This window comes from Girardinichthys multiradiatus, chromosome 20, assembly GCF_021462225.1.
Source record: "Girardinichthys multiradiatus isolate DD_20200921_A chromosome 20, DD_fGirMul_XY1, whole genome shotgun sequence".
Lineage (NCBI taxonomy): Eukaryota > Metazoa > Chordata > Actinopteri > Cyprinodontiformes > Goodeidae > Girardinichthys > Girardinichthys multiradiatus.
The window spans coordinates 12,451,987-12,465,733 of NC_061812.1; positions in this window are offsets into that span (position 1 = coordinate 12,451,987).

Here is a 13,747-nt window from a genome sequence, read left to right on the forward strand (position 1 = left end):
GATGCTTAGTAAAGCGAACGTTAACGGTGACCACAATGGACTGTGTCCACCATGAAGGAAATGGTTGGAAGCAGAAATCAAGGCAATGCAAAAACAAATAAGTCAAGTGTCAGAACCCCAGAAGGGTGCAACTAGAAAGGGAATAACTCAGAAATATAAACAGATGCCCATACCTGAAGCTCTGAAAAGTGCCAGACAAAGACTACAAGCCTTGGCCTTCTGACCGAAGAGATACACAAAGGAGATAGAAGCCAGACAAGCAAACCAGCTGTTCTCCACCAAACCAGCTAAAGTTTACTCTCAATGGCAGAGTAATAACACACAAGCGAGCCCACCTAGGTGGGAGATTGAACAGTACTGGAAAGACATATGGAAGAAGGAAGCATCACATAACAATGATGCACCATAACAGACCAAAGAGTAGTCCACACAAATCTTCCTGAACAAAGTCCAATGAACATTACAGTGGCAAACATCCAACAGAGGGTCTCATGTATGAAGAACTAGACAGCACCAGGCCCCAATATGATCCATGCCTACTGGCTCACGAAGCTGACTTTTCTCCATGAGCATGAGCCTAGCAGCACAAATAAACCGACTGTTAAGGAATGGAACTCACCTAGAATGGCTGACAGAAGGCTGAACAGTCCTGATATTGAAAAATCCCCAGAAGGGAACAATCCCATCCAACTATCGGCCAATAACCTGTCTCCCCACAGCATAGAAGCTCTTGTCAGCCATCATAGTGGCCAAGACAAGCAGACGCATGGATGAATGTATAACAGAGGCACAAAAAGGCATTGTTAAAAATACCAGAGGAGCCAAACACCAGCAGCTGGTTGACAGAACAGTCCCCGAGACTGCAAAACCAGACAAACAAAACTGTGCACTGCCAACTTTGAGCCAATTATGCAAATCTCCATCAAATGTGGCATATACCAAGGAGATGCTCTGTCCCCACTGCTGTTCTCCATAGGCCTGAACCCCCTCAGCCAACTAATCAACAAGACTGGCTATGACTACTAACTCAGAAATGGGGCCAACATCAGTCACTTCCTCCACATGGATGACTGTACGCTGTATACTAAGAGTGAGCGAGACATTAACAAGAAAGAGGGGAGTATTGAAATAAAAAGAAATTTTTTTTTTATCCCAACTTGTATAAACTTGCTGTTGCTTTTCTGGCTTCCTCTGCTCTATAAAATGGTATTTTCTAAAGCAGGCAAAATCATCTCAATAAAAGAGAAACTGCCTGAAGCCCAGCACAGTGGACAAGTTGTTATTTTTAAATGAACATAAATAAAATATTGTCACCAGTAACACTAGCACATTTACATCGCAATCCTCTCCCTTTATTAGTTTCCAATTTCTGATCAAGCCATTGTAACATGCAGACATATAAAGATAATATTCAGACCATACTCAGAATGTATGCATTGGCATCAAAAACGTCATTCATTTATTTATTCAATGTAAAGTTTGACACACCAAAGGTTTGCCATTATAATCACTCTGCCGGTTTTACCTTTATTGTCCACTGGGTGGCACGGTAGGGCAAATGACGCATCATAAAGCTTTGGCTCATGTGTGGACAATTTGGATGGAAAGTTGCTGTGCTTCACGAAGATACATCTCGCCACCACTACTGGAGACCCCTAGGTCAATGTGGGAATCAACTTTAAAGTGGTGGAAAAACCCAAGCTAAGATCCTGTGAAGCTTCTAGATACAAACTGACAAATTAAATGGTGGATTTTACCATTTTCAGTAAAAGAAGCTTGGATTAAGACATTTATGACAAAACATAAAGTCACACCTACAAGGTCTAGCTCCACACCGGTGTGGAGCTAGACCATATTCCTATGACTAGTAACATCCTTACTATGGTCTGCAGCAATTCTCTGATTAGCGTCTGATTAGTGTTAATTCATTTGATATTTTCTTTCTAGCACACACTCCACAGGTAATTTGGATGAACTTCGTTGCACATGATTGTGTCCAGACTTTAGCTTTCAGCGTGACCTCAACTTGTGCTCCCACAAGATGATATATTATATTTTCATAATTAGTTTTCCTGCCTGACTGTTTTTTGCCCTAAAGATCTTTTGTGACTTCAAATCACTGACTATTTGCTGGGGATAAAAAAAAAAAAAAAAAAAGCTTGTGAGGAATCCAAACACGAGGAGACATGTGAACATCAAATTACACAACTTCTCCTGCTGATGATGGTCTCTCTATGCTGATAACTCAGTGCAGAGTTCAACTGTTAATATGAAAAACATGATCTCATTGTATCCCAATATGAGAGCAGTTTCTCTGAAATAGTGAAAACACCACCCTGAGATCTATATCTGTCAGTTAATCAGATCTTTATAGTCTTATCTTTTGCTGTGTAACTCTGACATCAAACTAAAGGAAACTACGCTTTGCCCAGGCATGTACTTAGTCAAACATTTAAGGAAATCTCGGGCTGTGAAACTCAAACATCTAGCAGACATCCTGAATCACTCACAAATCCTTAAACTTTCTTTGTCCTCTTCAGCATTTTACACACCGTTTTTCTTTAGAAACATGTTAGTTGGCCGATTTTGCTTGGGTGTCCTGCTTACCTAAAGAAAGAAGGAAAAACAACTTTATAGTGGTGATGGTCAGTTATTTACAATAGAGAGCACAATATTTACAATACTACATATTCTAAATTAAGTCAATTTAGAACTCCATCACTAATCCTGAAAGTTTGTGAAATAATCTTTTTAATTTAAGGTTTTCATACCTGTTCTTTGTTTATGTTTGTCTTATTTTATGAAATACAACTGTCAAGAAACATTAACATGTATTATCTATGGATTTGTGTTAAGTGAATACATTTTGTTTTTTAAACTGTATATACAGAGATGACAGTACTGGAATCCAGTCTAGCAGCATTTTGAAAAAAAAAAAAAAAAAAACAACAACAAAACACTACTTAATTTAATTCATTATAGTTTTATGTCAGCTCACATCAAATATCATCACAAGGCACATTACAAGACAAACAGGCCAAATTAATATTCAGTTAGAGTGCTGAGAAAAAGTGCTTACCCCCTTTCAACTTTCTATTATTACTCTTTTGTCACATTTACATGTTTCAGAACATGAGACAATTTGAGTCAGAGATAACCTGATTAAATAAAAAGTGTTGTTTTCCAGAGGTTTAAATAATTAAGGGTTAGGGTTCAAACCTCAAGAACTAGCTGAATCATCTAGCCCTTGAAAAATAATAGCATCTCCACTGAATTTAAGTCCATACTTTAATTTGGCCACTTTATTTTCTTATTTTTTAGCATTTAGAGGTAGATTTGCTGATGTACTTTGGATGACTGTCCTGCTGCATAGCCCAAGTGTCTAATTTAAGGTCACAAAGTTATGGCTGGACATGTCATAGTGCAAAGGAAGTTTTGGACCCACATTCAGATATAACCAGGAGAAACAGGAGAGTAAAAGTTTAAGAGTTAATTGAAAACAGTGCAGAATCACTGAGAGGAATGAGGGGAAGAGAGGTGAGAAGAATTGTTGCCAACAGTGAGGAATCTTAAAGAAAAGGGAAAGATCTTACTGGTCACCAAGGTGTAATCCAGATTGGGAGGGTGTTGGTGTGTACTAAATGTAGGTAGCTGCATAGAAGCCTAAAAGTTGCTGGTCATGGAGTCTGAGGACCGTGTGGTTATTGTGCAGTTTGGTCTGAGCCATGTGAAAGGACAATCCAGTTTACAGCAGAAGATCCAGGAAGCAACCCAAAAGATAACCTTAAATAAGGAACACAGTACAGGATTAGCTGATGCAAAACGACGAGGAAAAAGCTTAGTGTTGACCTCAGAGGACTAGAGGTACCACAACCACAGAGGTACCACTCAGGTGTTGAATGACCGGCAACTAGTTCCTTTTAAGATCCCCTGATGAGCCCAATTAGAAGCAGGTGTGCAGGACTCCGCATCACAGCTCTGCCCACCAAGTGAACCTGCAGCTCCTGGAAATAGAAAAAAACCACATAGGCACAACATTCAGATGCCTGACATTACCCCCACCTTAACGACTGCCACCAGGTGGTCTGAATGAGGTGGAGGGGTGAGAAGCCTTAAAGTCTTTAATCTAGAAAACATAAAAGGTGGGATGAACGCAGAGACTCTGGGTAAAGCAAAGGCAGAGCAGCGGGACTGAAAACGGAGTCTATCTCATAGGGGCCTATTAATCTGGGAGATAGCTTGGCGGAAATGGAGTAAAGTGGAATGTTTTTAGAGGAAAGTCATACCTTCTGTCCAGGAGAATGTTGTTTCCAAAACTGAGAGATGAACTGAGGACCATGGTCGGATACTGCATGTCCTGAGCTTTATTGGATCAGGCAAACATTGGTGAAGACCAAATGGTGATTGATTGCTGGCACAGTGAATGGATGGCCACCAAAACGTTCGGTTAAGAGCAATTGTGTGGCTTATTCCAGGATGGCAGGAGAACTTTGTTGTATGAAACCAATGAATGAGCTTAGAGAGGACAGAAGAAGGTATGTAGGTGAGGTTAGGTGGACTGGTGCCAGGAACATTGTCCTTCATGATTTTCTGGTACAAAACAGAAGTCATGATTTCTTGAGTTACAGCAAGTTATTAATTTCCTGAAGAAGCAAAACAGCCCAAGACCATCACACTGCCACCAACCATGTTTGACTGCAGATATTATTTTTCTTTTCTGAAATGCAGTTATAGTTTTATACCGGATGCAATCGAACACACATCAAACATGCAAAAGATGGAAATTGTCAAGATGGTTTTTAGGCAAATGTAAAACAGACCTCTTTGTTCATTATGGTCAACCATTATTTTTATCCTGGAACTCTCCCATGAATCCCATTATTGCTCACTCCCTTTACATTGTTGACTCATGATTCTGTGTTCACGATTCAACAATGTGAAAGAGAGTGAGCAAAATGGGATCCACGATTAGTAATTTCTTGATTCTACAGATCTGGCAATAATCAAAAATTTGTGTGGAGAGTGAAACTAAACCAAAAACATTGGTGAAGCAGAGATAATTAATGACTCAAAAAGGAGGACAATCAAAAAGGGCCCTTTTCCTTTAGGTAGATGTTTTTCAAATCAAAATTTGAAAACTGCACATTCTAGGTATTGAACTTATCTATTTTTGCAATTAAATTAGTTCGATGACCTGAAAAATTTAAGTCTTGTGAAAAAGCAAAACAATAAAGAAATCTGAAGTGGGGGAAATACTTTTTTACAGCACAGAATTCCTTTTATTCCATTTCAGTCTAAAATGGCAAAACGTTATCTGTGATTACTGATTGCATTGAGTCATTGACTTTGCACCAATTCCTCATTCCAACCAAGCATGTGGCAACAGTGGAGAGCAATTCCTCTCCACACAAGCAGAAACATGAATCAGAACCAGGTTCAGTCTGAGCATCAATATGCTGTGAATGCCTGGGGGTTTAAAGGGCAGAAAAGAGACATAGAAAAACACAAAGAAATAGTCAAGGAGGACCATCCAACACAAATGGCAACTAATTATAGAAGCACTAGTCCAGGATTACCACTTTCTATTAGTAAGAATAGAAAGTACACAGAATGAGTGGCAGCAATAGCTCGACAAGTGCCTGGGAAAAGTGCTTTCTAAGGAAAAACAAAATCGAGGACACAACTCTTACTGTTTGATGTCTCATTTTATAGTCTTATAAAGTGATGCATGACTGTGAAAGAGACAAATTTGATGCTTCCATTAAAGCATCTTCTCATTCAAATGTTTTTTTGAGGTTTAGCATAAAGTCCTGTAAAATTCATACGAGCAATGAATCAGCAGTCTGCATCAAAAGACGTTTGTGCCATGCCCATTTTCCTTTGAGAATCGCTGACGGCTTATTGGTGGTTGGGTTTAAGAGGTATGTTTTTTACATTTGGTTATACATCAAAACTTCAAACAGATAAATGTTTTGACCTGATGATGGCTTTGGATAAAATGTGTGAATTAATACAATTTTATGGTAAACAGTATTGGGTTTGTCAAGACATTTCACTTTAAAACCATGAATACACTCATACAATGATGCTCTTTTACCCAACTCTTGGTATCACCCAGCAGGTTTAAACATTTTGTATGTTGAGGGCAGGAATGACATGCAGACAGGAACTTGGGATTAGCATGGTGGAGGTTTATTGGTAGAAACAGAAAACCTACAGATCTTGCACAAAGTGAACAGGACATAGAGCACGGGCAGAGTAACAAGAGGAACCACAAAGAGCAATAAAAACCAGAGTGCTTATATACTAAGGGAAGAGTGGATAATGACATTGTCAGGATCTGTCTGTTAGGCTTGTGTTTATTTACTTTTTGCTCAGCCAGGTGTTTTTCTATTCATTCAGGTTATTTAGATTCCTTCTGTTTAGTTTTCACTCCATAGATTCTTGTGCTCTTGGGTTTGTTTTCATTTCCCTTAGATATGGTTTCCTTTAGTTTTGTCATTCTGTCTGGTCCCTTGTTTACCTTCTGTTATGTGCTTATCTTGTTAATTGGTCACACTCCCTCTGTCTCCCTGCAGCTCTGGTTCACACCTGTTCAGCATTCCACCTGATTACTTTGTCTCCTTGCTCATTGGCTATCAGTCCACTTTCCCTCAGTACTTAATCTCTCTGGTTTTCAATGATCACCACTGGTTCCTTCCGTTAATAGCCTGTTGTCATCCCGTTACCTACCCTGTGTCTTTGCCTGATTCCCCTTGCCTGGAGTTTCTTGCACCTGCTTCCAACTTGTTTATGTTTTTCACCTGCCTGAGTTCCTGTGCCTTGTGGTTTGTACGTTTATTTTTTCATTAAGCATTTTTCATTACCACTCTACTCTGCAATTGGGTCCCACCTCCAAAACTCATCATGATAGACATTGAATGCAGGTGAGTTAGTCAGGGGATTAAGAACACCTGTGGAAGAGAACAAACAGGCAGACTGAGAGAATGTGAATAATTAACACAAAAGAAATTGCAAACCAAGGGGACAAAATACTAATTTGATCTAAGGAAAAAAAAAAAGAACACAAGAATAAACTAAGAAACTAAGCACAAAGGAATCAACTAATTTGGCAACACCTTTCTAACAATAATTAAGAACTCAAAAGTGATCAAAACACCAAAGAAACCAAACCCAAACCCCAAGGGTCATAACTTATGGGGGCAGATGCTGAATCTATCCTTATTTTTTAGGCAACTCTGTTCCCCTTATTAGGCAATGGCTGCCTTTCTAATAATGAAACAGTTTGGAAAGTCACTCCTTTATGATTAAGAATTACGTCTTGTATGGGGTACAACATATGTAACAATAAGCTTGTGTAAATGTTGTGCCTCACAGCTGAAACAGCAACAATGAAAAAGACAGAAGTAACATTTGTATGTCATATATGCCCAAGAATGCTAGATTTCTAAAAGACATTTAAATGAACAAGGTCACATTTCTGACATTCTACCGGAGTGAAGGTATGCAGTAATGTTCAGCGTTCAGCTGAGCATTAAACACAGACATGCACAAATCAGCAGTCGATGTCACAATGGGTTCACCAACTTATATGTTAGCTGTTCTTACTGTCTCTGTTTTATATTAAGTCTTATTTGTATCTATTTTATTTGTACTCTGTAAAACCCTTTGTGATTATATCTGTATTCTATCTCTATTTTCTGTATTCTATCTCTATTTTTGATACACAAATATGACCTACACAATCATGAGTCAAGTCAAGTTTATTTATATAGCGCTTTTCAGCAACAAGGCACTCAAGGTGCTGTACACAAGGAAAAACCTTACAATGATACAGAAAATCAAACAACAGAGGTTATTAAGAAAAAAAAAGAGAATAGAATGATGGATAAGAAAATGAAAGGAAAGTTGGACTGAAAACATAACTAATATTTAGATAACACATTCAAAGGCCACTCTAAACAAATAAGTTTTTAATCTTGATTTAAAGCAATTAAGGGTTTTGGTACTTTTACAGTTTTCAGGGAGTTTTTTCCAGATTAGTGGATCATAAGAACTAAAAGCTGCTTCTCCATGTTTGATTCTGGTTCTGGGTATGCAGAGTAGATTTGAGCCAAGACCTGAGGTAGATTTCTGCCTCGACAATTTTCAAGCAGTCATTGGCTACAATTTTCAAGCAGACAGTCATTGGTTACAAAACGTTATTGCCGTAGAGGTTTCCTCTTTGCAGACTTCTGTATGTAAGCATATTATTGGAAATTTGAGTAGTAAAAAAGCATGGTCTGTAGAGTATGATTAAATAAAATTCATTCAATAATTTAGAGGCCATGAACAAGACATGGACTGCAGATGAAAGCAGCGATTTAAGAATCTCTATAGAGATATGCCCACGGGCTGCAACTGTCTCATTCTCTGAGTTAAGCCACCGCTGAACCAAAGACAAGGTCAGAAGTGTCTTACCTGAGCTAAGGAGGAAAATCCCTCAAATATTGCTCACTGGCCTGAACTCCAGAGTGTGGAGGAAGAGTGGAAAGGCACAGAATCCAAGTTGCTTGAGATCCAGGGTGAGAATTTTCACTGTTAATGATGGATTAGAAAGCAATATAATCTGCAGGTGTTGATCCAATGTTTTACATAATCTAAATTTAGCACAATCAATCAATATCAATTTATATTGGTCTAAAGTTTTGAGAAACTGAATTTGAAATTTAATTAGCTGTAAACCATAAACAGAATTTACAGAAATAAATGCTTTTGGGCTGCTCCTCGCGGGACCCGGCCGAGCCAAGCCCGAATGAGAGACTCAAGACCATCCCCCAGTGGGCCCACCACCTGCAGGGGGAACCGTGAGGGACCGGTGCAAAGAGGATTGGGCGGCGGACGAAGGTGGAGACCTTGGCGGCCCGATCCCTGGATGCTTAGGCTGGCTCTAGGGACGTGGAATGTCACCTCAATGGGGGGGAAGGAGCCTGAGCTTGTGCGGGAGGTCGAGAGATATCGACTAGAAATAGTCGGGCTCGCCTCCACGCACAGCGTGGGCTCTGGAACCCATCTCCTTGAGAGGGGTTGGACTCTCTTCTACTCTGGAGTGGCTCACGGGGAGAGGCGGCGGGCTGGTGTGGGTTTGCTTGTTGCCCCCCAGCTCAGCCGTCTCGTGTTGGGGTTTACCCCAGTGGATGAGAGGGTCGCATCCCTGCGCCTTCGGGTTGGGGAGAGTTCTCTGACTATCATTTCAGCCTACGGGCTAAGTGGTAGTGCGGAGTACCCGGCCTTCTTGGCGTCCCTGTGGGGGGTGCTGGATAGTGCCCCTCCTGGGGGCACTATTATTCTGCTGGGGGACTTCAACGCCCACGTGGGAAACGACAGTGACACCTGGAGAGGCGTGATCGGGAGTAATGGCCTCCCCGATCTGAATCAGAGTGGTGTTTTATTATTGGACTTATGTGCTAGTCACGGATTGTCCATAATGAACACTATGTTCAAACATAAGGGTGTCCATCAGTGCACTTGGCACCAGGATACCCTAGGCAGGAGGTCAATGATCAACTTTGTTGTTGTATCATCAGACCTTCGGCCGCATGTTTTGGACACTCGGGTGAAGAGAGGGGCTGAGCTGTCCACTGATCACCACCTGGTGGTGAGTTGGATCCGCTGGGGGAGGAGAAAGCCGGACAGACTTGGCAGGCCCAAGCACATAGTGAGGGTCTGCTGGGACCCCTTGGCCAGGGATGTATTCAACTCTCACCTCCGGGAGAGTTTTGACCAGACTCCGAGGGATGTTGGAGACATAGCGTCCGAGTGGACCATATTCTCCGCATCTATTGTCGATGCTGCCGCCCGTAGCTGTGGCCGTAAGGTCTAAGGTGCCTGTTGCGGCGGCGATCCCTGAACCTGGTGGTGGACACCGGCAGTAAGGGACGCTGTCAAGCTGAAGAAGGAGTCCTATCGGCTGTGGTTGGCTTGTGTGGACTCCTGAGGCGGCTGACGGGTACCGTGAGGCCAAGCGTGCCGCGGCCTGGACGGTGGCAGAGGCAAAAACTCGGACCTGGGAGGAGTTCGGTGAGGCCATGGAGAAGGACTACTGGTTGGCCCCAAAGCGATTCTGGCAAACCGTCCGGCGCCTCAGGAGGGGGAAGCAGTGCTTCGCCAACACTGTTTACAGTATGGGTGAGGAGCAGCTGACCTCGACTGGGGACATTATCAGGCGGTGGAAGGAGTACTTCGAGGATCTCCTCAATCCTGCCATCACGCATTCCCTGGTGGAAACAGAGGCTGGGGACTCGGGGTTGGACTCTTTCATCACCCAGGCTGAAGTCACCGAGGTGGTTAAAAAGCTCCACGGTGGCAGTGCTTCGGGGTTGGATGAGATCCGCCCTGAGTACCTCAAGTCTTTGGATGTTGTGGGGCTGTCATGGTTGACACGCCTCTTCAACATTGTGTGGCGGACAGGGACAGTGCCTTTGGATTGGCAGACTGGGGTGGTGGTCCCCCTACATAAGAAGGGTGACCGGAGGGTGTGTTCCAACTACAGGGGGATCACACTCCTCAGCCTCCCTGGTAAGGCCTACGCCAGGGTATTGGAGAGGAGAGTCCGGCCCATAGTCGAACCCCGGCTTCAGGAGGAGCAGTGTGGTTCATGGGAGTTTGCCCAACCGGTCCACATGTGTTTTGTGGACCTGGAGAAAGCATTCGACTGTGTCCCTCGTGATGCCCTGTGGGGGGTGCTCCAGGAGTATGGAATTGGGGACCCTTTACTAGGGGCCATCCAGTCTCTGTACAAGTGTAACAGGAGTTTGGTTCGCATTGCCGGCACTAAGTCTGACCTGTTCCCGGTGCATGTTGGACTCCGGCAGGGCTGCCCTTTGTCACCGGTCCTGTTCATAACTTTTATGGACAGGATTTCTAGACGCAGACAAGGGCCGGAGGGGGTCTGGTTTGGGGACCAGAGGATTTTGTCTCTTCTTTTTGCAGATGATGTGGTCCTGCTGGCCCCCTCTAGCCAAGACCTACAGCATGCACTGGGGCGGTTCGCAGCCGAGTGTGAAGCGGCTGGGATGAAGATCAGCTCCTCCAAGTTCGAGGCCATGGTTCTCGACCGGAAAAGGGTGGCTTGTCCTCTTCAGGTTGGAGGGGAGTTCCTGCCTCAAGTGGAAGAGTTTAAGTATCTCGGGGTCTTGTTCACAAGTAAGGGAAAAATGGAGCGGGAGATCGACAGACGGATCGGTGCGGCTGCTACAGTAATGGGGGTGCTGTGCCGGTCCATTGTGGTGAAGAGAGAGCTGAGCTGAAAAGCGAAGCTCTCAATTTACTGGTCGGTCTACGTTCCTACCCTCACCTATGGCCATGAACTTTGGGTCATGACCGAAAGAACGAGATCCCGGATACAAGCGGCTGAAATGAGCTTCCTCTGTAGGGTGGCCGGGCACTCCCTTAGAGATAGGGTGAGACATTGAGAGGAGCCAGTTGAGGTGGCTCGGGCATCTATACTGGATGCCTCCTGGACTCCTTCCTCGGGAGGTGTTCCAGGCACGTCCCACCGGGAGGAGGCCCAGGGGACGGCCCAGGACACGCTGGAGGGACTATGTCTCTCGCCTGGCCTGGGAACGCCTTGGGCTCCCTCTGGAGGAGCTGGAGGAGGTGTCTGGGGAGAGGGACGTCTGGGCGTCTCTGCTGAGTCTGCTGCCCCCGCGACCCGGTCCCGGATAAAGCGGAAGACGACGAGTACGACGAGAAATGCTTTAATGTATCACTCTATGTGTAATGAATGTGTAATAAACGTTTGAATAATTCAGATTTGTTGAGATGCAGCTGCATATTTCATCATAGTCATAGAGCCATGTAAAGATAAAATAAGCTGTAAATGTAGACTCACCTATTATGCTGACAGCTGCTCTCAATCAGAATATCATGTCTTGCTCTTTTTTGCTGTCTTGCTTTTGGTGCAGGTTTACAACACAAAGATTAAAATGTATCTGAAAATACTTGTGACTAATAATATAAAACATGTCTGTGTGTCTAACCATCTGCATACTCTTTTCATTAACCTGCTAACAAGAGTCCATATGGCTCCTATTATGCACATTTACAAACAGATTCATCTCACTGGTTTTGTACACTGCTCAAAAAAATAAAGGGAACACTTAAACAACACAATATAACTCCAAGTAAATCAAACTTCTGTGAAATCAAACTGTCCACTTAGGAAGCAACACTGATTGACAATCAATTTCACATGTTGTCCAAATGGAATAGACAACAGGGAGAAATCTTTGGCGATTAGCAAGACACACTCAATAAAGGAGTGGTTCTGCAGGTGGGGACCACAGACCACTTCTCAGTATCTATGCTTTCTGGCTGATGTTTTGGTCACTTTTGAATGTTGGTGGTGCTTTTACACTCGTGGTAGCATGAGAGACTCTACAACCCACACAAGTGGCTCAGGTAGTGCAGCTCATCCAGGATGGCCCAACACCGTGCAGGACGCTTGGCATTGCCAGAGAACACCAGGATTGGCAAATTCGCCACTGGCGCCTTGTGCTCTTCACAGATGAAAGCAGGTTCACACTGAGCACACGTGACAGACGTGACAGAGTCTGGAGACATTGTGGAGAGCGATCTGCTGCCTGCAACATCCTTCAGCATGACCGGTTTGGCAGTGGGTCAGTAATGGTGTGGGGTGGGGTGGCAATTCTTTGGAGGACCGCACGGCCCTCCATGTGCTTGCCAGAGGTAGCCTGACTGCCATTAGGTACCGAGATGAGATCCTCAGATCCCTTGTGAGACCATATGCTGGTGCGGGTTGGCCCTGGGTTCCTCCTAATGCAGGACAATGCTAGACCTCATGTGGCTGGAGTGTGTCAGCAGTTCCTGCAAGATGAAGACATTGAAGCTATGGACTGGCCCGCCCGTTCCCCAGACCTGATCCGATTGAGCACATCTGGGACATCATGTCTCGCTCCATCCACCAACGTCACGTTGCACCACAGACTGTCCAGTAGTTGGCGGATGCTTTAGTCCAGGTCTGGGAGGAGATCCTTCAGGAGACCATCCGCCGTCTCATCAGGAGCATGCCCAGGCGTTGTAGGGAGGTCATACAGACACGTGGAGGCCACACACAATACTGAGCCTCATTTTGACTTGTTTTAAGGACATTACATCAAAGTTGGATCAGCCTGTAGTGTGTTTTTCCACTTTAATTTTGTGTGTGACTCCAAATCCAGGCCTCCATTGGTTAATAAATTTGATTTCCATTGATGATTTTTGTGCGATTTTGTTGTCAGCACATTCAACTTTGTACAAAACAAAGTAGTCAATGAGAATATTTCATTCATTCAGATCTTGGATGTGTTATTGGAGTGTTCCCTTTATTTTTTTTTTAGCAGTGCATTTATCCCTTTAAAGTTCAAACAAAGATGCTGTAGGACCTCTAGAGACATGTTTCATTGGTTTCACATATTGCTCCTGACTGTGGTTTGCTTGCGAAAAGAGACTTTATTACAGATAATGTCTACCCTTCTTCAGGTTTCCCAGATCTTCTGGTTCTGTATGTAGTCCGCTGGTTCGAGTCCATCTATATTCAGCATCCATCAAACTCACATGAGCCTTATTAGCAGCATCTGATTAGAGCAGCAGCAGAGGAACATGTGAAGTGTATTAGGGATCATGAGTTGCTAGCTGCTCCTTATTAACCTGACAGAGCTCTGGAGTCTGGATTAAAAGCTTTGATGTTTTATCTACACAATCAAGA